The 25402-nt window shown below is 40.6% G+C and overlaps 1 long non-coding RNA gene across 1 annotated transcript; it reads left to right on the top strand.

Annotated features, from left to right (window-relative positions):
- The first annotated feature begins 1269 nt into the window (after positions 1-1269).
- On the top strand, positions 1270-17921 carry LOC117522606. The gene is made up of 4 exons (XR_004564254.1): positions 1270-2856; positions 2959-3031; positions 9637-9715; positions 17323-17921. It is a non-coding gene; the product is annotated as an uncharacterized LOC117522606 (long non-coding RNA).
- Positions 17922-25402: the final 7481 nt, after the last annotated feature.

The following is a 25402-nucleotide window of genomic DNA, read 5'->3' as shown; positions in this document are numbered from 1 at the left end:
CAGCTTGGAGGAGAATGAATGAATGAGTTTATTTATTTGGCACACGTGTTAATAATATAGCAATTTAACAAAAACAATAAACAAACCAATATAACATAATAACAATAATATTAACCAAAAAACAAACCCCATGTGTCCGAAAGGGAGTGGGTTGAACAGTGCTTATCACGCCCACCCCTTATACCACAAAGTTATATTCACTCATACTCACAGACTCGTAAACACATATCACTATGCAGACACAGACTCACGTATTCATACACTCTCACAAACACATGATACATACATGTCCACACATATATGCATATTTGTCCACAATTAAACAATACCTATAATTCAAATCATATTTTCTTCACTGTAATACTTTCGTATAATATTCTTTTTAAATAATCTCTTGAAAAATACTAAAGTACCACACATTCTAATCTCTGTCAGACATTCATTCCATTTCTTCACCCCAATCACAGACACACAAAAACCTTTTGCATTTGTTCTTACTGGTGGTTTTTCAAAAATTGCACAACCTCATAAACTGTAACCGGATCCCCTCAATCCAAACAGATTCTGGACATGTCTCCATAAGGCTTGGCTTTTTGCTTTAAACAAAGGTTGAATTGTGATGTAATCCACCAAATCTCTGAATTTTAATAAAATTAAAGACACAAATAGAGAATGCGTTGGTTCACAGTAATGTTTATTGGAGATGATTCTTATAGCTCATTTTTGTAAAAGAAATATTTGATTAGTATTTGATGTGTAAGTGTTTCCCCACATCTCAACACAATATGCAATGTATGGAGTTATCAAGGAGTGATATAAAGTAAGTAACCAAGTAACCCTTTTTGTGAAAGTATGTCTTTAGTTTTATACAAAATGGCGATGGATTTTGACATTTTCAATTTGATATAATTTATATGTGATTTCCAGCTGAGTTTGTTATCAATTATAACACCTCAGAATTTGTTCTCCGTTACTACTTCTATTTCCATATTGTTTATAGTAAGATTTTTACATTTAGGTACTTGTTTATTTCCAAATATAATACGTTTAGTTTTCCCAAGGTGGAGTGACAATTTATTAGCATCAAACCAAGCCTTAAACCTTTTCAACTCATTCTCCACCATGTCTAGAAGCTGTTCTAGATTATCACCACTACTGAAGACAGTTGTATCATCTGCAAATAAAATACACTTTAGTGATTGTGACACCCAACCTATATCATTAATATATAAAATAAGCAACAAAGGACCAAGCACAGAGCCCTGCGGCACTCCACAAGTAATTTCCCGAAGTAAAGAGTCAGTGTTATTGAACTGAACATATTGAAATCTTCCCTGAAAATAACTTTTTATCCAGTCATATGCAATACGTCTGATCCCATATTTTTGTAATTTAGTTAGTAATATTGCAATGCTTTCTGTAGATCAAAGAAAATGCCAGCTGTATATTGTTTTCTATCAATTGCCATCGCTATACTTTCAACAAAATCCATCAATGCCAGTGATGTAGTCTGACATTTTCTGAATCCATATTGCTCATCACAAAGTATCTCATGCTTTAATAAATAGTCATGCAATCTCTTAGCAAATATTTTTTCTTGAAATTTGGAAAATTGTGGTAGGAGTGAAATAGATGTATTTCACTCCTACCTGAGATAGGGGCCTGAGATGGACCATGGACAATTGCTCAGTCCCACTTTTATACCCAATTTACACCTAGCCTAGACAAGGTGGGTTTATTCCTGGTTTAGACCATAATAAACTTTATACCTGGTGTAGAACTTAGTTGTCCTGGTACACCTCCTCTCTCCAGTAGGGAACAAGCCACTTTCAGACGAGCCCAAGCAATGGCTTGCTGCTGGGTTTCAGTGTTCGCCAAATGCACTTTGCTGAGGTAGGCTTTAGCAAACTGCAAAAGAGACATTCTGCATATTTAGATATGACTACAGCCTATTACAAAAATGGTCTCATGAAACATACAAAAGATCATTACCATTAATACTAAAATCCCACAGCTGTTCCCATCCTCCTGTTTCTTGTGCTCAAACATTCTGGCAGCCCACCTGTCTGTATCACCACAGCCAGCCCTTCTCAAAAAAATCCTAATGGTTGTTAAAACAGCAACAAAAGGATGAGGCAAATTCTTTTGATATAAAAACCAGGCTGAGGTCAACCAAAACAAGTGATTATTAAAAACGTGACCTCCAGTTTAGCAGAATCTTGCGCTCATAAATAGCCTCGTTTGCAAGGGGATCAATCAACACAATCTGTTTCTTTGAATGATTTACAATCTAAAATGTATATTAATTTGAGGGAAGCGCCGTGCAGCAGCCGTGAAACTTGCTCATGGTACATTGAGTCCCAAACAGGAAGTGCCAAATTTTGAGTCCACTGTGATGCCAAATTTTGAGTCCACAGTGAAATGGTAAATATAAAATGTTGAACACTTCCCACGAGACGAGATCTCACGGGAGTTGAGTGCCAAGTTGGGACTGAAATGGGAAATGCCAAATTTTGAGTCCCCGGTGAAACAGGAAATGTCAAATGTTGAACACTTACGAGCATGGGTGGCGCTAGAGGGGAGTCCAGGGTTGCACTGGACTCTTCTGAAATCTGATTGGACACAAATGATTGATATGTCACGGCACTGCATATCTGGTTGAAAAGAGCTGCATTTTGAAATCAGTGACACATTGACTGCTAAGTTCTTCCTGTACAGTAGTGAGCACTGTGTACCACAAAAGTTCTAATCCACTTTAGTAGAAGAAGAAAAATGTTTTCCTCAGATTTGAGCTGAACACGTCGTCTGAACACGTCGTTTGAACCATGGACTGATAATGACACCAAAGTTATATTGGTGAGTAAACAACCATATTTTATGCAAGAAATGAGGTCCAGGTTGGGAAAAGCTGCATTTCTCCTTTAATTCACATTTCCTTATATATGCGTGTTTCTCCAGTGATTTTAAAGAAGCAGGCAGCTGTTGATTCATGAGATATAACGTGAAGACGCTCACGCTGAAAGAAATACAGGTAATTTACTCCTCCTCTATTCATTTTTTCCCCCCCTGTCTGCATATATAGTAATGGTAAATGCCACACTGGCAGAACAGTTATAAACATTAATACACATATATGCAATTTATTCTTGCAAGACAGAAGGTATGTAGTGTGTGAGTAAACGTGGTGTACTTGTGTGACACCCCACCCCATCCGCCCTTCCTGATCAGCCTACAGCATCCTACTCAAAGCCAGCCCACAGCTTCTATCAGGAACAGCTGACCCCCAAAACAACAGGAAGGCAAACAAGAACGAAAGACAAATGATGAAGGCAATAACTGTGAAGTGATTAGAAGTGACACACCGAGGAGACGGGGCCCCAACCATACAACTTACCAGGAAAGCTAACCACACATGAACAAGTAGTGACAGTAACAGTCTGTTGTCTAATTAGTGAGCATCCATACTCTAATCTAGGACACCAGAGTCTTGATCCCCTTAAGAGCACCCAAAACCGAATTGTGGTGACGGCCACAAACACACAACCATCCACACACAGAGACCCAGATCACAGCTAAATAACCCATCACTACTGTGGCTGGTGTGTTGGGCCAAGACAAAAGTACAGAACCTTACCATATGACGTGAACCACTCCGGCACGTCAGACCCATACGGCCGACTGCATGCAACGACGGAAATCAAATCAAATCAATTTTATTTATATAGCGCCAAATCACAACAACAGTTGCCCCAAGGCGCTTTATATTGCAAGGCAAAAGCCATACAATAATTCCAGAAAAACCCCAATGGTCAAAACGACCCCCTGTGAGCAAGCACTTGGTGACAGTGAGAAGGAAAAACTCCCTTTTAACAGGAAGAAACCTCCAGCAGAACCAGGCTCAGGGAGGGGCAGTCTTCTACTGGGACTGGTTGGGGCTGAGGGGAGAGAATCAGGAAAAAGACATGCTGTGGAAGAGAGCAGAGATCAATCACTAATGATTAAATGCAGAGTGGTGCATACAGAGCAAAAAGAGAAAGAAACACTCAGTGTGCATCATGGGAACCTCCCAGCAGTCTAAGTCTATAGCAGCATAACTAAGGGATGGTTCAGGGTCACCTGATCCAGCCCTAACTATAAGCTTTAGCAAAAAGGAAAGTTTTAAGCCTAATCTTAAAAGTAGAGAGGGTGTCTGTCTCCCTGATCCGAATTGGGAGCTGGTTCCACAGGAGAGGAGCCTGAAAGCTGAAGGCTCTGCCTCCATTCTACTCTTAAAAACCCTATGAACTACAAGTAAGCCTGCAGTCTGAGAGCGAAGCACTCTATTGGGGTGATATGGTACTAAGAGGTCCCTAAGATAAGATGGGACCTGATTATTCAAAACCTTATAAGTAAGAAGAAGAATTTTAAATTCTATTCTAGAATTAACAGGAAGCCAGTGAAGAGAGGCCAATATGGGTGAAATATGCTCTCTCCTTCTAGTCCCCGTCAGTACTCTAGCTGCAGCATTTTGAATTAACTGAAGGCTTTTCAGGGAACTTTTAGGACAACCTGATAATAATGAATTACAATAGTCCAGCCTAGAGGAAATAAATGCATGAATTAGTTTTTCAGCATCACTCTGAGACAAGACCTTTCTAATTTTAGAGATATTTCGTAAATGCAAAAAAGCAGTCCTACATATTTGCTTAATATGCGCATTGAAGGACATATCCTGATCAAAAATGACTCCAAGATTTCTCACAGTACGAGGTCTGTTAGAAAAGTATCCGACCTTATTATTTTTTTCAAAAACTATATGGATTTGAATCACGTGTGATTACATCAGACATGCTTGAACCCTCGTGGGCATGCAAGAGTTTTTTTACGCCTGTCGGTTATGTCATTCGCCTAAGGGCAGTCTTTGAGTGAGGAGTGGCCCACCCTCTCGTTTTTTCATTGTTTAGGAATGGCTCAGAGACTGCTGCTTTGTTTGATAAAAAGTTTTTCAAAAACTGTAAGGCACAACTGAGTAGACACCATTCAATAAATTCAGCTGGTTTTCGGTAAAAATTTTAACGACTGATGAGAGATTTTGGTCTGGTAGTGTTGCTTTAAAGACGGCCCACGGCGCCTGACGGCGATCTGCGCTTCGAGGCGGCAGCGTCTCGCTGTTTCAAGTTGAAAACTTCCACATTTCAGGCTCTGTTGACCCAGTAAGTCGTCAGAGAACAGAGAACTTTCAGAAGAAGTCGGCATGAGGAGTTTATTCGGACATTCCATTGTTAACGGACATTTTGTAATAAAAGAACGTGCGGGCAGAGTCGCATGTCGGGCCTGACCCAACCGCGGGGGGTCGCGACAGGAAAAACACCTCCGTTGGAAACCTTAACGGGCAAGTTGGAACATGCCCAAGCTGTTAAACAATTTCTCAGATACTCACTTGTTGAAAGTCATCAAAAGCCGCCTGAATTTTACAAATCGTTTTCAACACGGAGGTGTTTTTCCTGTCGCGGCGCACACAGATTTGCTGAGTCATCATGGAAACGACTCGGCGATTTGCGCGCACGTCTTTCATTACAAAATGGCCTTAAACAGTGGAATGTCCGCATAAAGTCCTCATGCCGGCCTCTTCTGAATCTTCTCTGTTCTCTCACAACGTCCTGGGTGAATTAAGCCTTAAATTAGGATGTTTTCGGGTCGAAACAGGCTGACGACGGCGCCTGGAAGCACTGCGCGACGTCACGCTCCGTGGGAAGTCCTTACAGCAACAGAAACACCCCATAATCTCTCATCAGCCGTTAAACTTTTCACTGAAAACCAGCTAAATTTCTCGAATAGTGTCCACTCGGATAGTCCTCACAGGTCCAGAAAAATTTTTGATAAAGCAATGCGCGCCGTCTCGAGCAGCATGTGAAACAAAGGAATTCAGCCGAGAGGGCTGAACCACATCTCACTCAAGGCCTGCCCACAGGGAAATGACGTCACCGACACGCGTGAAAAAACTCACGCATGCGCACGAGGGTTCAAGCATGATTGGTGGAATCGCATGTCATTCAAATCCATATAGTTAAAAAAAAAATAAAAGGGTCGGTTTATTATCTAATAGACCTCGTATTACTAGAGGTCAGGGTAATGCCATCCAGAGTAAGGATCTGGTTAGACACCATGTTTCTAAGATTTGTGGGGCCAAGTACAATAACTTCAGTTTTATCTGAATTTAAAAGCAGGAAATTAGAGGTCATCCATGTCTTTATGTCTGTAAGACATTCCTGCAGTTTAATTGGTGTGTGTCCTCTGGCTTCATGGATAGATAAAGCTGGGTATCATCTGCATAACAATGAAAATTTAAGCAATGCTTTCTAATATTACTGCCTAAGGGAAGCATGTGTAAAGTGAATAAAATTGGTCCTAGCACAGAACCTTGTGGAACTCCATAATTAACCTTAGTCTGTGAAGAAGACTCCCCATTTACGTGAACAAATTGTAATCTATTAGATAAATATGATTCAAACCACCACAGCGCAGTGCCTTTAATACCTATGGCATGCTCTAATCTCTGTAATTAAATTTTATGGTCAACAGTATCAAAAGCAGCACTGAGGTCTAACAGGACAAGCACAGAGATGAGTCCACTGTCTGAGGCCATAAGAAGATCATTTGTAACCTTCACTAATTCTGTTTCTGTACTATGATGAATTCTGAAACCTGACTGAAACTCTTCAAATAGACCATTCCTCTGCAGATGATCAGTTAGCTGTTTTACAACTACCCTTTCAAGAATTTTTGAGAGAAAAGGAAGGTTGGAGATTGGCCTATAATTAGCTAAGATAACTGGGTCAAGTGATGGCTTTTTAAGTAATGGTTTAATTACTGCCACCTTAAAAGCCTGTGGTACATAGCCAACTAATAAAGATAGATTGATCATATTTAAGATCGAAGCATTAATTAATGGTAGGGCTTCCTTGAGAAGCCTGGTAGGAATGGGGTCTAATAGACATGTTGATGGTTTGGAGGAAGTAACTAATGAAAATAACTCAGACAGAAGAATTGGAGAGAAAGAGTCTAACCAAATACCAGCATTACTGAAAGCAGCCAAAGATAACGATATATCTTTGGGATGGTTATGAGTAATTTTTTCTCTAATAGTTAAAATTTTATTAGTAAAGAAAGTCATGAAGTCATTACTAGCTAAAGTTAAAGGAATTCTCGGCTCAGTAGAGCTCTGACTCTTTGTCAGCCTGGCTACAGTGCTGAAAAGAAACCTGGGGTTGTTCTTATTTTCTTCAATTAGTGATGAGTAGTAAGATGTCCTAGCTTTACGGAGGGCTTTTTTATAGAGCAACAGACTCTTTTTCCAGGCTAAGTGAAGATCTTCTAAATTAGTGAGACGCCATTTCCTCTCCAACTTACGGGTTATCTGCTTTAAGCTGCGAGTTTGTGAGTTATACCACAGAGTCATTCACTTCTGATTTAAGGCTCTCTTTTTCAGAGGAGCTACAGCATCCAAAGTTGTGCTCAATGAGGATGTAAAACTATTGACGAGATAATCTATCTCACTCACAGAGTTTAGGTAGCTACTCTGCACTGTGTTGGTATATGGCATTGGAGAACATAACAAAGAAGGAATCATATCCTTAAACCTAGTTATAGCGCTTTCCGAAAGACTTCTACTGTAATGAAACTTATTCCCCACTGCTGGGTAGTCCATTAAGTAAATGTAAATGTTAAGAAATGATCAGACAGCACGCAGGGCTCCAGGAGAAAAAGGGCAGCGGAAGGGCACAGGGGCCAGGAAAGGCAGCCACCAGGGCAGCATGACGAACCACCAGGGAAACAGCCCGGTGCTGCCAGAACGCTCCCACCCCCCCACCCACCATGGAGGCACAGGAAGCAACCCCATACCCAAGGGAAGCACACAGGGTGCCCGCATGGGGCCACCAAAAGGGGGGGCCCTGGAACCACACCACCCGGACCACTGCCCCTAAAGGGAGGAGCGAGCACCGGCGGGGTTGGGGGGCAAAGGAGCCACTGCCACTCCTCCTCTGTTCTGTACAAAGCCTGTATAACCTCTTAATTTTGCTGTCTGGGTGACACAATTTAGAAAAATAAATCTAAAGTTATCTTCCTTAAGGTCAAACTGAAAGCAAATGTCTACAACTTGATATAAATTAATTAAAACTATAAAATCCAGCTTCCTGACGAAGTGGTGTAGCGGAGGATCTTCTTAAAAAGAAGACCCGATAGTTTAGCTACAATTTGCCAGAAAGTACATCTGAGATGCAAGGCTAGATTTGATCTTTTGTTGAAAGAAAATTTTTATTTCTTCATAATTGATGTAAATAAAGTCCAAAACATATTCGGTGACTTGGAAATGTTCATGTATCCATCCCCTGGCTTGTCTGAAGAAAACTGGCAATAAAACTGATTATTTACAGGTATTATCAAGTTTTTGAGATTTGCTTTCAGTTTGAGTTTGAGGAAGAAAGTTTTACAAATTTTCATTCTTTAGCTTTGTATTTCTTGTATTTGAAATGACTAATGCAGGCGGGAGTCTGGGGGGGAGGAATCTCCCCCAGAAGCTGAAAGGCAAAAAAGAAAAATGTTGACAAACGCGGGGGGTGTGGGAGGGCTCTGTGTGCCACCCCCCAGTTGCTGAAAGTCAAAAAAGAAAAATGGTTAAAAAGGCTGGGAGTCGAGGAGGGCTCTCCCCCCAGAAAGAAAAATGCTTAAAAAGGCAGGGGGTCTGGGTCGGTGGAGCCCACCCGAAGCTGAAAGGTTTTAGCCATGTTAATGCTCTCCTGAAGCATTTGCTCAAAAAAAAAAAGTCTGAAGGACATAAATGACAGGGTGAGATGCTGAAGAGCTTCGCTTGTTCATGTCTTCGACATATACAGTTGTATGTAAAAGTTTGGCCATCCCTGATGATGATTTCCATGATTTTCCTTCATAAATCATTATTGTTTTGATCATCAATTTCAGTTAAATATATCATAAAGCAGACAAAAAAGTGATATTTGAGAAGTGAAATGAAGTTAATTAGGCAGGTGCATAAATTTGGGCACCCCCCCCCCCCCCCCCAAAAAAAACAAAAAACATTAATATTTAGTAAATACACTGTGCTTGGACGGACATGGACTAACAACTGCCCATTTTGACGCACATGTGTCTGTTTGCTGTCAACACGTGGACATAAATAAAAGCATGTCACTGTGGCGATATATGCTGTGGGCTGCAGCTTGCGCGTGCTCCATCCCTGCAGTCCTTTGATAGGCTGAAATGTACCGGCAGATCAGAACATGCAGTGGGCCATCTGACTTTCACGTCACCCACGTGAGCTCTGTCTCACATGATGCGGTGTCAGTTCTGGCATGCCGTCCACAAGAAGCGTGTGTTCGGCAGTACATGTGCATGGGCTCGCTGGACATGTGCCAGCAGATGTGGGCATGGGAAGAGTGAACTGCTTTTTATTCATGTAATTTCATGACTGTTTATCTGTGACCATGGGTCATCTCCAGAGAAACAGATCATATTTGTATTGCCTGCTTGATAAGAGGGATTCAGTATAAAATGCTGTTTGTTTGTTTGTTTGTTTGTTTTTTATGGTGTATGGTTTTATTAATTTTTTTTTAAATACATCTATCTCTTTCTTGATTTCAGACATTTCCCCCATACTGTTTACAGGCCAGTGACAGTAGCTCAGTGGTAAAGTTTCGGGCTGACAATGAGTAAAGTGCAGGTACGAATCCCATGGGTGATATTTTTATTAATTTTTTTTCCACATAAAGCTGCGCGACGTGGTTCCACAGGTATCAGCTGGTTTTTATGTTATATTTATTCTGTTATATTTATTATGTTATATCAGCAGCGCGATGTGGTGCACCTTGCACTGTGTTCCTGCTCAAAAGACACCGTCACGTGCACGAACCCTCGCACCGAGATCATGCACGCCTGCCTGTCGGTGCGATGTTTTGTGGTGTGCTAATTTGAACTTCGCACTATGTATGAAGGGGCCTTAAGTGATGACTCAGGAAGGGGGAGTCGTAGCTTTTTGAAATTTATGCTGAAACTCTGGGATGAGTTTGAATTTCAGTGTCCCTGACCTCAAAGTCAAGGTCAGAGGTCATAGTTTTTCTTTAAATCTTGTGTACATGATAACTTTGCAAATTCATACCATATGTGTATCTATTAAATATAGCGCAATGCTGAAATGCCCTCGGCCACATGAGCATAAAAATAGGAAACAGAATGTGACCTTTTGACCTCTTAAAATAGGTCAAGGTTTGCCATCTTTGAACTTGTCCAAGGTCTTTGTACCAAGAATGTTCCCTCTAAATTTGAAGACCCTGGCATACAGGCATGTGAAAACTGCCAAAATAAACTACACCATGGCATTCTTTTGTAAATGTTAGTGGTGGGGATTGATTTGCCAGTGACGTCGCTTCTAACATGTCAATACAGAGGACTGCAAAGCAAGTTTGTATTTTCATGTAAAATTAAATTATGAAGAATATTTTGAAGGACAAATATTGCTTAACCAGCTTTCTTCAGGTGATTGTCCATGTTTCCCTCCCTTTAAAAGATTTTAATATGATTTTTTGTTAGTTTTCAAAGTATTTTATACAGTGAGGCAAGTATTTGATCCACTGTCAATTTTGCAAGTTTTTCCACCTACAAAGAATGGAGAGGTCTGTAGTTTTTAGACAGAATCTTAAAAAAGAAAAGAAAATCACATTGTATGATTTTAAATAATTATTTTGCTTTTTTTTACGTGAAATAAGTATTTGATCACCTACCAGCCAGCAAGAATTCTGCTCCCCCCCAACCTGTTAGTTTTTCTTTAAGAAGCCCCCCTATTCTTCACTCTTTAACTGTATTCATTGCACTTGTTTGAACTTGTTACCTGTATGAAAGACACCTGTTCACACACACTCACTCAATCACACTCCAAACTATCCACCATAGCCAAGACCAAAGAGCTGTCTAAGGACATAAAGGACAAAACTGTAGATCTGCACAAGGCTGGGATGGGCTACAGGACAATAGGCAAGCACCATGGAGAGAAGACAACAACTGTTGGCATTATTATTAGAAAATGGAAGAAACACAAGATCAGTCTTCCTTGGTCTGGGATTCCATACAATATCTCACCTCGTGCGGTAAGGATGATTCTGAGAAAGCCCAGAACTACATGGGAAGACCTGGTCAATGACCTGAAGAGAGCTGGGACCAGAGTCACAAAGATTACATTAGTAACACACTACACCGTCATGGTTTAAAATACTGCAGGGCAGCAAGGTCCCGCTGCTCAAGCCAGTACATGTCTAGGCCCGTTCGAAGTTCAGCAGTGACCATCTGGATGATCCAGGGGAGGTCATGTGGTCAGAAGAGACCAACAATAGAGCTCTTTGGTATCAACTCCACTCGCCATGTTTGGAGGATGAGAACAACCCCAAGAACACCGTCCCAACTGTGAATCATGGGGGTGGAAACATAATTTTTGGGGGTGCTTTTCTGCAAAGGGGACAGGACGACTGCACTGCATTGAAGTGAGGATGGATGGGGACATGTATCAAGAGAATTTGACAAACGACCTCCTTCCCTCAGTAAGAGCAATGAAAATGGGTCGTGGCTGGGTCTTCCAGCATGACAATGACCCCAAACACACAGACAGGGCGAGTAAGGAGTGGCTTCGTAAGAAGCATTTCAAGGTCCTGGAGTGGCCGAGCCAGTCTCCAGACCTGAACTCAATAGGAAATCTTTGGAGGGCACTGGAACTCTGTATGGAAAGATCTGTATGGAGGAGTGGACCAGAATTCCTACTGCAGTGTGTGCGAACTTGGTCAAGAACTACAGGAAACGTCTGACTTCTGTAACTGCAAACAAAGGTTTCTGTATCAAATATTAAGATCTGTTTTTCTTTTTATCAAATACTTATTTCATGCAATAAAATGCAAATTGTTTTTTTTGTTTTTTTTAATCATATGATCTTAGTGCTGTGTTTGATAATGTGGATCATTATATTCTACTTGATAAGCTGGAGAATCATTTTGGGATTACTGGGAGTGCCCTTGCATGGTTGACGTCATACCTGACCAGTAGTTCTCACTGTGTTTTGTACAGTGACACTACCTCTAACCTTAGTGACATGAAATTTGGGGTTCCACAGGGGTCCATCTTAGGCCTCCTGCTTTTCTCCCTTTATATAGCACCCCGTGGGCACATATTGTGGTGTTTTGGGATTACATTTCACTGCTATGCTGGTGATACTCAGTTATACATGTTGATAACTGCTGGTAATCTCATCCACATAAAATCCGTAGAAGATCGCCTTGCATCAGTGAGAAACTGGATGTCTAGAAACTTCCTACTTTAAAAAAAACAGACATTGTTTTTCAAGATGGCGCCAGTGTTTGTGGCCTGCCTTCTGTCTCTACGAACTATGGTTTTCCTGCTGTTTTGGCTGCTCATATGGAATGTCAGCTGTCTACTGGTTTACGATTGTCAGTTGCTCCTAAATATACATCAATCATGTGAGTGGTGGGGACGGTCTGGTCAAGATGAGCGCTTGTGGCGTTTTCTTGATCCGATTGCCTCCTCTTTGGTTCCTGTGGTCGGCTCGGATGAGGTGCAACCGGCAAATCTCTCCTTTCCTTACCACAGTGGGCGTGGGGTGAATCTACAGAATGTGTGGCCTCTCGCTCGGGCCCGACAGTCGGCTAATGCTCTGGCTCCTGTCAGGATGGCGCTGGTAAATGCTAGATCGCTGGCTAACAAAACCTTTATCCTGAAGGATTTTTTTTTATGGCCCGTGGATTGGATTTTCTCTGTGTTACTGAGACATGGATGTTTGCTGGTGAGTCTAGTGCTTTCTGTGAACTTTTGCCACCCGACTGCACATATTTTAACTCTCCGAGGACCTCAGGATACGCCGGAGGCACTTCGACTGTTTACAAAGAACAATATAAGTGTAAACGGGTCAATATGGCAACGTCTTATTCCAGCTTTGAATCTCACTTATTTGAACTTCGCTCTGTCCTCCCGGTGTTGTGCGCTGTTGTTTACAGACCCCCTAAGTATAACAAAGATTTTATCGGTGATTTGGCTGATTTTCTGTCACAAATAATGCCCAACTATGATCGGATTTTAATAGTTGGTGATTTTAATATTCATGTATGCTGTCCTCTGAAGCTGCTGGGCAATGATTTTTTTTAGATTTGATTGATTCTTTTAGTTTTGTGCAGTGTGTGTCTAGTCTGACACAGGAACATGGGCACATTCTTGATCTCATTTTAACTTGTGGTTTTACTGTTTCTAATTTAGAGGTTTATGATGCTGCTTTTTTTGGACCATATGCCTATTGTTTTTGACATGCCTCTTTTTTGTCATATGGTGAAATCTTGCGCTCCTACTCAGCGCTGTCGTGTTCTTAATTCTTCCACTGCCGCTCAGTTCTCCACTGCTTTTAGTGCTGTGATCAGCTCTTCTGAGTGTCTCGGCTTTAATTTAGATGTTGACACCTTCACCTCTCAATTCAACTTGATCTGTCAGACTGTCTTAGATACTGTAACTCCATTGAAAATTGGATCTTCCAAACGTCAATCTGAGCCTTGGATGAATGATGTTACGTGCACTGTCAGGCACGAGTGTAGGAGAGCTGAGCGAAAGTGGAAGAAGGACAGATCTCAGTTGTCCTTCCAGTTTTTTTTATCAGAAAACTATGAAGGTTGCTAAATTTAAGTACTTTCCTGATGTTATTGCATCGAACTGTCATAATCCTCGTGTTCTTTTTAAGATTGTAAATTCTGTTTTTAAATGCACCACAATTGGATTGTCTGGAGAGATCCACTGAATTGTGTGAGAATTTTAAGTTTTGTTTTTTTTTTCTTCTTCTTAAAAAGGTTGCTGGTATCAGGGCCCTCATTAGTTCACCTGCTTATGACCCTTCTATCTCTGTGACATGCTCAGCTGTTTTTGACCAGTTTGAGTCTGTCAGTTTGCCGTCTTTGAGAGATATTATTGGTCATATGAAGCCTGCTTGTTCTCCAAATGACCCCTTGCCACCTCGTCTTCTTAAAGAGGCTTTTTCCATGTTGGCCCCATTTGTACTGAATATTATTAATGGGAGTTTGGTTAATGGTATAGTGCAGGGGTGAGAGTGTCAGGAATGTGGCTCTCGAGGACCGAACTTGGCCACCCCTGGTATAGTGCCTGCCAGTTTCCAGAATGCAGTGGTGACCCCACTTATTAAGAAATCTGGCTTAGATTCTTCTGAACTTTCCAATTTTAGGCCAATTTCCAAACTTCCTTTTCTCTCTAAAATTTTGGAGAAAATTGCATTCTGCCAGTTGAGTTTTTTTTTTGTTTTTTTTTTAAATGATCATGACACCCTGGAGTTGTTTTAGTCTGGTTTTAAATCCCGTCACAGTACTGAGTCAGCACTGCTGCGGGTTTTTAACGATATTTGTGTAGCTACTGATTCTGGTCACTGTGTTGTTTTGGTCCTGTTGGATCTAACAGCGGCCTTCGATGCAGTGGACCATCAGATCCTCTTGTCTCGCCTGGAAAACTGGGTGGGCATTAAGGGTGTTGTTTTAGACTAGTTTAGATCCTACCTATCAGAGAGATGCTTTTGTGTCCGTATTGGAGCTGTTGAATCTTGTGCAGCGCCTCTTACATGTGGGGTCCCTCAAGGCTCCATACTTGGTCCGCTTCTTTTATCTCTGTATCTACTCCCAATGGGATCAAGTTTTAGGAGACATGCTATCTCTTTTCATTTTTATGCTGATGACTGTCAAATTTATCTGTCACTGAAGCAGCAAAATGCATACTCTGCGAACCATCTCCTAGAGTGCATTGGTGACATTAAGGCATGGTTATCCATAAATTTTCTACACCTGAATGATAAAAAGACTGAGGTTTTGCTGTTTGGACCTAGTGACACTTCCAAAATCAATGTTGATCTGGTCCCATGAGTCAGTATTTGACACAGACGGCAATAAACCTGGGTGTAAAACTGGACAGTGATCTTAAATTTGATACTCAGATTAGGTCAGTAGTCAAGTCTAGTTTCTATCAACTTAGACAACTGGCCAAGGTGAAGCGATTTCTTTCACAGCATCATTTTGAGATTTTAATCCATGCTTTTATCACTATTCACCTGGACTATTGCAATGCACTTTATATTGGGCTGAATCAGACACTGCTTACCCACCTACAGATGGTGCAAAATGCTGCTGCTCGACTTTTGGCTGGTGTTAGAAGGTGAGAGCACATTACACTGGTTTTGGCCTCACTTCATTGGCTCCCAGTTCGTTTTAGAATTGATTTTAAAATTCTTTTATTTATTTATTTTTCTTTTATTATTTGTTTTTAAATGCCTTCATGGATTTGCCCCACTATATCTGTCTGACCTGCTCCATTTATATGTCCCTTCATGCTCACTCAGGTCAGCTGACTTGTCACTGTTGGTTATCCCAAGGTCAAAGAGGAAGCGTAGAGGTGACTGAGATTTTTCAGTTGTTGCACCAAAACTGTGGAATGATCTTCCTTTGCACATTAGGCAGGCTGATTCTCTGCTTTTAAATCTTCTCTTAAAACACATTTCTTCTCTTTGGCTTTTAACGCAGTTTGACACATTTGTTTTTTAGTGTTTCTGGTTTTAACTGTGGTTATTTATTTATTTTAACTTGCCTGTTCTTGTTGTGTACAGCGCTTTGGTTGTTGGTATTCATTTTAAAGTGCTTTATAAATAGATTGAGATTGAGATGGTTCTTAGTCCAGTGAGACATCGGCATCAATTTGACCAGTTAACGCTTAGCCTCGGCTCGTGTGTCATACATCACACTGACAAAGTGAGGAAACTTGGGGTAATTTTTGATCCTACGTTGTCCTTTGACCTCCACATTAGAAATATTACAAGGACTGCTTTCTTCGACCTGCAAAATACAATGAAGATTTGTCCCATTTTGTCTGTGGCTGATGCTGAGACTCTGATTCATGTGTTTGTCTCTTCTAGATTGTACTACTGCAATGTTCTGTTTTCTGGTTTACCGCAGTCCAGCATTAGGGCTCTCCAATTGGTTCAAAATGTTGCTGCCAGACATTTGATACGAAGCAGAAAATTTGACCACATTTCACCCATTTTGGCATCTCTTTACTGGTTTCCTGTCCCCGTGAGATCAGATTTTAAAGTTTTGCTACTGGCCTATGAAATTGTTCACGGACTGGCACCTCACTACCTAGATGACCTAATGAAACCCTATGTACCGGCCCGGGCTTTGCGTTCTCAAGGTGCAGGACTATTTATTGTCCCTAGGATGAATAAATAGTCTGCGGGTCACAGAGCTTCCTCTTATCGTGCCCTTGTTCTGTGGAATGATCTCCCTGCGTCAATAAAACAGTCAGATTCTGTAAAGACTTTCAAGTCCAGACTTTGAAGACTCACTTACAGTATTTTCCCTTTCGTTTAACTAGCATAGTATGTTACTATGCTTTTTACTCTTAATTCATTTTATTAGTAAACGGAGCTGTCCACGGCCTCAACATTTATCTAAATTCTGGGTCTTTTAGTGAAGCTTAGAGCTAGTGGCTGGCGATCACCTTAGTATTTCTTCTGTTTTTCTTGTTGCTTAATGCTGACAAATTATACTGCATTTGTTGTCTTTCTGATGCCTGATTCTGTTTTTCTCTCTCTGTTTGAAGTGCGGCTCCATCCAGAGATGGGTGTGGTGTCAGTTTCTGTAACCCTCCTGTCCTGTGCACTGGCAAAATTTCCTATATATTTGTTCTGTAATTTATGTCTGTAGCATAGCCCAAGCAGAGGGTCACCCCTTTGAGTCTGGTCTGCTTGAGGTTTCTTCCTCAGAGGGAGTTTTTCCTTACCACTGTCACCTGTGTGCTTGCTCTGGGGGTTGTTAAGGTTTGACCTTACTTGTGTGAAGCGCCTTGAGGCAACTTTGTAAATGAAAATAAATTGAAATATGTGATTTTGTGAGGGTTTTTTTTTTTTCTTTTAGATTCTGTCTCTCACAGTTGATGTGTACCTATGATTTGGGGAAAAAAAAAAAAACAGACCTCTCCATTCTTTATAGGTGGGAAAACTTGCAAAATTGACAGTGTATCAAATAATTACTTGCCTCACTGTAGGTTTTTAGGGATTTTAAAACCTGTCCTGGTAATTTGGAATTCATGAACATCACTGTCTTGTACTGCATGTTACCGAATGATTTCCATTCAAGACATTCTTGATCTATTGTCATCTTACTTTATCTGACTTACAGCTTATAAGTAAATGAATGGATAGATCCAATCAGTCAGTCTTATACATCTGCATTTCTCTTTCAGATACCTACATAAGTGCCATTCATCCTGTCGTTGCCAAATAACATGAGGAGGACATTGCCAAGAAGTCTCAAACTCCATCTAGAGCAGCTGAAGCTTCTGTGAAATCACAGATTTATTTGGCAGGCAGGAAGGAGTATAATTGCAATGATTCTTGGGGATCAGCAGCTAAGCATTTGACAAATATGTAAAGATTGACATCTTTGGAAAAAGAAGATGGATCTCATAGGAATGGGAATACAAGAAGTAAGGAATGTGAGAAGACCCTACATTCATTTGGTATGGAGTATATATTGCATTTGTATCTGGAATTTGAAAGCTGTGGACATTAAACTATTAAATAAAAAATTATATGAAGTATATTTCTGAAAGACAAGTCCAAGGAATCAAAGAAGTCGGACATGAAGCGGCTGTGAATCAAAGATATTACAAAAATGATGAAATGAATGTAAAGCCAAAAACCCTCCCCATTATCTTTAAAATTCAGTTAACTGAAGGCTGAAAAACCAAAGGTGTGCAGCCATTACTCTGCTCTCTGCTCTCTTCCACAGCATGTCTTTTTCCTGGTTCTCTCCCTCAGCCCCAACCAGTCCCAGCAGAAGACTGCCCCTCCCTGAGCCTGGTTCTGCTGGAGGTTTCTTCCTGTTAAAAGGGAGTTTTTCCTTCCCACTGTCGCCAAGTGCTTGCTCACAGGGGGTCGTTTTGACCGTCGGGGTTTTTCCGTAATTATTTTATGGCCTTGCCTTACAATATAAAGCACCTTGGGGCAGCTGTTTGTTGTGATTTGGCGCTATATAAATAAAATTGATTTGATTTGATTACTACAAAGACCTGAGTCTGTGATGGAAAGGCTAAAGTCTGGCATCATTCTGAGTTTTTGTTTTAGGAGGTTGCCCCAGCCTTATTTATCACTTTGTTAGAAAAATGATATGCTTGTTTATTGCCTGCCTTCTCTGCAATGTATTACCTACCATGTTGGGTGACGTTTAGGAACAAAACAGTTTATTTCATTGAGAGCAATGATTTACATAATAATATGTCTCAAAAAGGACTTTCTGCTTTGAAGTGTGAGGCATATAGTGTCCTATTTATGTGCGACACCCAGACACGTTTTTGATGCAGGCGAAGGGGTCTCTGCCCGGGGCACACGGGGCGGCACAAACACTTAAAAGCGGAAGAAATAAATAAATAAATATATATATAAAATGATCCACAGGTGTATATAATAAAAGGGCCACCTCATTCTGTATGCAGAATGTGCTTTTCAGAGAGTGCTTTTGCAGAAATAAATGAACGAACATAAAGTTTTGTGTGTTTAAAGTCGCAAAAAAAAAAAAAGCCAGAGAGCTGCGGAGCCAGCGAGGAGCACAGAGGCGGCTCTCCAGGAACCCGTGGTTCGGGTCTAGCTGGTCTGGTGCATTACAGGTGGACAGCAGCCTGGCGCACAGCGCACAACTGCGGAACTGTGATGGAGTGTCTATTTTTGGACTGCGTTAAAAAAAAAAAAAAGAAGGGACATCTTTAAATGCTGCTGTGAATCTGTGAATTGAAAACCCACACTTTAAAGGGACCAGGTGTGGGAGGGCTGGAGGTTTGGACCAAACTCATGCCTAAACGTGCGCCAACATGGCACTACGTGGCTTAGTGTGGCTGATGCGAGCCATTCGAGGCTGTAATGACAGGTCAGTCGTGGCTCACTAGAGGCTGCTACGTGGTACATGCGGGGTACAGAGAGGCTCATAGTGGCACCTTCATAGTGGATACGTGATAGATCAAAACGTGGGTCATTCTTCAAATAATCACCCCACACCCATGTGTGGCTCCTTCTTCAGCATTCATACTTCATTTAATCATACTTGTTATGTTAGAATCATTCTTAGACATTACTTTTAACACATTAATACTTCATTTGATCATACTTTTCATGTTAGAATCATTCTTAGACATATTCTATCGTCTTCACCACTGAGTTCATTCCGTGGGCCTCCCCATTTGTAATGGAAAAGTCCGGTATGACCTCACTTACTCCGGGAAAGTACCAAACACTGTCCAGTTTAATCCAACAGCATGTATATTAATCCCATGGCACGTACTATATTCCAAGATGAAAACAAGCTGAAAGCAAGCTTAAAGTCATCTTTCCTGACAGGTGCTACACCGAAGTCGATATAACTGACTGTTGACAACAGATAGAAATACGTAAGAAAATGGTTGAGAGCACTTCAAACTTTTAAAAATGCTGAACTGTTTTAGGTGGTTTCACAAATGTCAAGCTAAATATTTAGCTAAATGTAGAGACTAAAGAGATTAATTACACGTCTAATGACAGACATTTAGCATGTGAGGGCGTGTTTATTCAAATTTGCAATTCATGGATGTTTTGTATAAGAGTTATATTGTAACCTGCAGTCTTTAGATTTCAAATGCAATTTCAGGGGCTTTTCTAAAAGATTTAAAATAATAAATGGCTCTTTGTGCAAAATTTTGTCTTTTGGTGGGGGGGCGCTTGGAGGGGTTCTAGTCTGTGGAGTAATTCAGTGTAGAACCGTCACTGGCAACACCTAATGTATTGCAAGTTGAGCATTTAAAATATTACACGCATCGCAGCACCACAGTAGCTCATAGTGGTATAATGCTACTTGTATAATCACAAAACTGTCTTGCTGAGTGTAAATAAAACAGTCATTAAATACCTTCTAAATGTGTGCAATAATACACCTACAGACATCTATTATTGTGTCCAAATGATTACTCCACTTTTGAACTGTGGTTTGTGCTGACGTTTGCCTGTCCTGTGCTCTGTGCTGTTGTTTTTTGCCCACTGAAATTTAATAAGGGGTTCTGAGTTTTTGGCAGATTTTATTCCAAAATAAGACAAACTCTTTTAATATTCATGTTTGTTGTCCAACTAATCAGCTGGCTGATGGTTTTAAACGACTTTTGAACTCTTTGGACTAACACAGTCAGTGGATGAACCAACACATCATATTCCCTTCATGACATATCAGATGCTGCTATTCAGATCACTTCCCTGTTATTTTTGAATTTGCTGCTCCTCCATCTGCTGGTAAGTCACTCCATCCTGCACCCAGCCGCCGCTTGGTAACCTCGAATCCCACCCGTCACATTTCTCCATGTAACGTGGAGTTGTGTCAGGAAGGGCATCCAGTGTAAAACTTGTCAATTCAACATGTAGATCCACCTTGGATTTGCTGTGGCGACCCTGAGTGCAAACATGGGAGCAGCCGAAGGGACTTACTTTTACATCTTGCTAAAGTACAGTCCTTTCTCAGTAGACATGATTGTGAGATGTCCATTCATGCTTTCATCAGCTCCAGACCTGATTTCTGTAATGCTAGTATAAATGCTAGTGTTACTAAAGCCAGTCTTCACTTGCACGGCTCCAACTTGTGCAAAATGCTGCTGCTCGTCTTATTGAACATTCCAGAAGTGAGCATATTATGTCTGTACTCACTCCACTGGCTTCCACTTTGTTTTAAAATCGATTTTAAGACTTTAATGGTTGTTTTTAAAGCTATTAATGGCTTTACACCTGCCTACTCGTCTGAAATTTTAACTCTTCTCACAGTAGGACATTACAGGTGTCTGGTCAGCTTTGCTTAATGTTCAAAATAAATAAAAATACAAACTCCGGGGTGACTGCATTTTTGTGGTAGCTGAACCCAAACTGGAACAAGTTACCTCCTGAGTTTTGTACTATTTCAGACTTCGCACATTTTAAATTGAAGCTCAAGACGTATTTATTTAAACTTGCTTTTAACACCTGGTGGTACTGTGATGTTTTGTTTTTATGTGTCTCTTTAATTCTGTTGTAGGTTTCTTTTATTTTTGGGAGTTGTTGTCATTTGGTTTACCTGTATTAGTTTGGACCCCATCTGGCTGCTGTAAAGGGCTATAGAAATAAAATGTTTATTGATTCTATTAAAATGTAAATTAATTCTGGGCAACACTGGAAATAACGATCCATAAAAGGTACACTGCTAGGATTAGTATTTGGTAGCAGTGACAGACTGGCAGCGGCCATCAAGCAGGTGATTTAAGCCATGAAAAATAGGATATCTAATCTCAAAGGTATTTGATTTAAGTTATTTGCTTCCTAGGCCCGCTAACATGACTAACCTATTGAATAATATTGGTACACAAATAGTTACATGCAATTGTTTCGTCAGCCATGAAATAAACAACAATCAATCAATCAATCAATTTTTTTTTATATATAGCGCCAAATCACAACAAACAGTTGCCCCAAGGCGCTTTATATTGTAAGGCAAGGCCATACAATAATTATGTAAAACCCCAACGGTCAAAACGACCCCCTGTGAGCAAGCACTTGGCTACAGTGGGAAGGAAAAACTCCCTTTTAACAGGAAGAAACCTCCAGCAGAACCAGGCTCAGGGAGGGGCAGTCTTCTGCTGGGACTGGTTGGGGCTGAGGGAGAGAACCAGGAAAAAGACATGCTGTGGAGGGGAGCAGAGATCGATCACTAATGATTAAATGCAGAGTGGTGCATACAGAGCAAAAAGAGAAAGAAACAGTGCATCATGGGAACCCCCCAGCAGTCTACGTCTATAGCAGCATAACTAAGGGATGGTTCAGGGTCACCCGATCCAGCCCTAACTATAAGCTTTAGCAAAAAGGAAAGTTTTAAGCCTAATCTTAAAAGTAGAGAGGGTGTCTGTCTCCCTGATCTGAATTGGGAGCTGGTTCCACAGGAGAGGAGCCTGAAAGCTGAAGGCTCTGCCTCCCATTCTACTCTTACAAACCCTAGGAACTACAAGTAAGCCTGCAGTCTGAGAGCGAAGCGCTCTATTGGGGTGATATGGTACTACGAGGTCCCTAAGATAAGATGGGACCTGATTATTCAAAACCTTATAAGTAAGAAGAAGAATTTTAAATTCTATTCTAGAATTAACAGGAAGTCAATGAAGAGAGGCCAATATGGGTGAGATATGCTCTCTCCTTCTAGTCCCCGTCAGTACTCTAGCTGCAGCATTTTGAATTAACTGAAGGCTTTTTAGGGAACTTTTAGGACAACCTGATAATAATGAATTACAATAGTCCAGCCTAGAGGAAATAAATGCATGAATTAGTTTTTCAGCATCACTCTGAGACAAGACCTTTCTGATTTTAGAGATATTGCGTAAATGCAAAAAGCAGTCCTACATATTTGTTTAATATGCGCTTTGAATGACATATCCTGATCAAAAATGACTCCAAGATTTCTCACAGTATTACTAGAGGCCAGGGCAATGCCATCCAGAGTAAGGATCTGGTTAGACACCATGTTTCTAAGATTTGTGGGGCCAAGTACAATAACTTCAGTTTTATCTGAGTTTAAAAGCAGGAAATTAGAGGTCATCCATGTCTTTATGTCTGTAAGACAATCCTGCAGTTTAGCTAATTGGTGTGTGTCCTCTGGCTTCATGGATAGATAAAGCTGGGTATCATCTGCGTAACAATGAAAATTTAAGCAATACCGTCTAATAATACTACCTAAGGGAAGCATGTATAAAGTGAATAAAATTGGTCCTAGCACAGAACCTTGTGGAACTCCATAATTAACCCTAGTCTGTGAAGAAGATTCCCCATGTACATGAACAAATTGTAATCTATTAGACAAATATGATTCAAACCACCGCAGCGCAGTGCCTTTAATACCTATGGCATGCTCTAATCTCTGTAATAAAATGTTATGGTCAACAGTATCAAAAGCAGCACTGAGGTCTAACAGAACAAGCACAGAGATGAGTCCACTGTCTGAGGCCATAAGAAGATCATTTGTAACCTTCACTAATGCTGTTTCTGTACTATGATGAATTCTAAAACCTGACTGAAACTCTTCAAATAGACCATTCCTCTGCAGATGATCAGTTAGCTGTTTTACAACTACCCTTTCAAGAATTTTTGAGAGAAAAGGAAGGTTGGAGATTGGCCTATAATTAGCTAAGATAGCTGGGTCAAGTGATGGCTTTTTAAGTAATGGTTTAATTACTGCCACCTTAAAAGCCTGTGGTACATAGTCAACTAATAAAGATAGATTGATCATATTTAAGATCGAAGCATTAAATAATGGTAGGGCTTCCTTGAGCAGCCTGGTAGGAATGGGGTCTAATAAACATGTTGATGGTTTGGATGAAGTAACTAATGAAAATAACTCAGACAGAACAATCGGAGAGAATGAGTCTAACCAAATACCGGCATCACTGAAAGCAGCCAAAGATAACGATACGTCTTTGGGATGGTTATGAGTAATTTTTTCTCTAATAGTTAAAATTTTGTTAGCAAAGAAAGTCATGAAGTCATTACTAGTTAAAGTTAATGGAATACTCAGCTCAATAGAGCTCTGACTCTTTGTCAGCCTGGCTACAGTGCTGAAAAGAAACCTGGGGTTGTTCTTATTTTCTTCAATTAGTGATGAGTAGAAAGATGTCCTAGCTTTACGGAGGGCTTTTTTATAGAGCAACAGACTCTTTTTCCAGGCTAAGTGAAGATCTTCTAAATTAGTGAGACGCCATTTCTTCTCCAACTTACGGGTTATCTGCTTTAAGCTACGAGTTTGTGAGTTATACCACGGAGTCAGGCACTTCTGATTTAAAGCTCTCTCTTTCAGAGGAGCTACAGCATCCAAAGTTGTCTTCAATGAGGATGTAAAACTATTGACGAGATACTCTATCTCACTTACAGAGTTTAGGTAGCTACTCTGCACTGTGTTGGTATATGGCATTAGAGAACATAAAGAAGGAATCATATCCTTAAACCTAGTTACAGCGCTTTCTGAAAGACTTCTAGTGTAATGAAACTTATTCCCCACTGCTGGGTAGTCCATCAGAGTAAATGTAAATGTTATTAAGAAATGATCAGACAGCAGGGAGTTTTCAGGGAATACTGTTAAGTCTTCTATTTCCATACCATAAGTCAGAACAAGATCTAAGATATGATTAAAGTGGTGGGTGGACTCATTTACTTTTTGAGCAAAGCCAATAGAGTGTAATAATAGATTAAATGCAGTGTTGAGGCTGTCATTCTCAGCATCTGTGTGGATGTTAAAATCGCCCACTATAATTATCTTATCTGAGCTAAGCACTAAGTCAGACAAAAGGTCTGAAAATTCACAGAGAAACTCACAGTAACAACCAGGTGGACGATGGATAATAACAAATAAAACTGGTTTTTGGGACTTCCAATTTGGATGGACAAGACTAAGAGACAAGCTTTCAAATGAATTAAAGCTCTGTCTGGGTTTTTGATTAATTGATAAGCTGGAATGGAAGATTGCTGCTAATCCTTCGCCCCGGCCCGTACTACGAGCATTCTGACAGTTAGTGTGACTCGGGGGTGTTGACTCATTTAAACTAACATATTCATCCTGCTGTAACCAGGTTTCTGTAAGGCAGAATAAATCAATATGTTGATCAATTATTATATAATTTACCAACAGGGACTTAGAAGAGAGAGACCTAATGTTTAATAGACCACATTTAACTGTTTTAGTCTGTGGTGCAGTTGAAGGTGCTATATTATTTTTTCTTTTTGAATTTTTATGCTTAAATAGATTTTTGCTGGTTATTGGTGGTCTGGGAGCAGACACCGTCTCTACGGGGATGGGGTAGTGAGGGGATGGCAGGGGGAGAGAAGCTGCAGAGAGGAGTGTAAGACTACAACTCTGCTTCCTGGTCCCAACCCTGGATAGTCACGGTTTGGAGGATTTAAGAAAATTGGCCAGATTTCTAGAAACGAGAGCTGCTCCATCCAAAGTGGGATGGGTGCCGTCTCTCCTAACAAGACCAGGTTTTCCCCAGAAGCTTTGCCAATTATCTATGAAGCCCACCTCATTTTTTGGACACCACTCAGACAGCCAGCAATTCAGGGAGAACATGCGGCTAAACATGTCACTCCCGGTCCGGTTGGGCAGGGGCCCAGAGAAAACTACAGCACTCAAATAACTGACAGTTGTATTTAATTAAACTGAATCCAGTTTTTTATAACTGGGACTAAAACAAATAGCATACTGGACATTATCACATATAAATTGAATAAATGAATGTATGCATCTTGATTTCT

The sequence above is a fragment of the Thalassophryne amazonica genome, chromosome 2 (assembly GCF_902500255.1).
Source record: "Thalassophryne amazonica chromosome 2, fThaAma1.1, whole genome shotgun sequence".
NCBI classification, from domain to species: domain Eukaryota; kingdom Metazoa; phylum Chordata; class Actinopteri; order Batrachoidiformes; family Batrachoididae; genus Thalassophryne; species Thalassophryne amazonica.
Note: the sequence above shows the minus strand (reverse complement) of the source record. Positions and strands in the feature narration are given on the sequence as shown.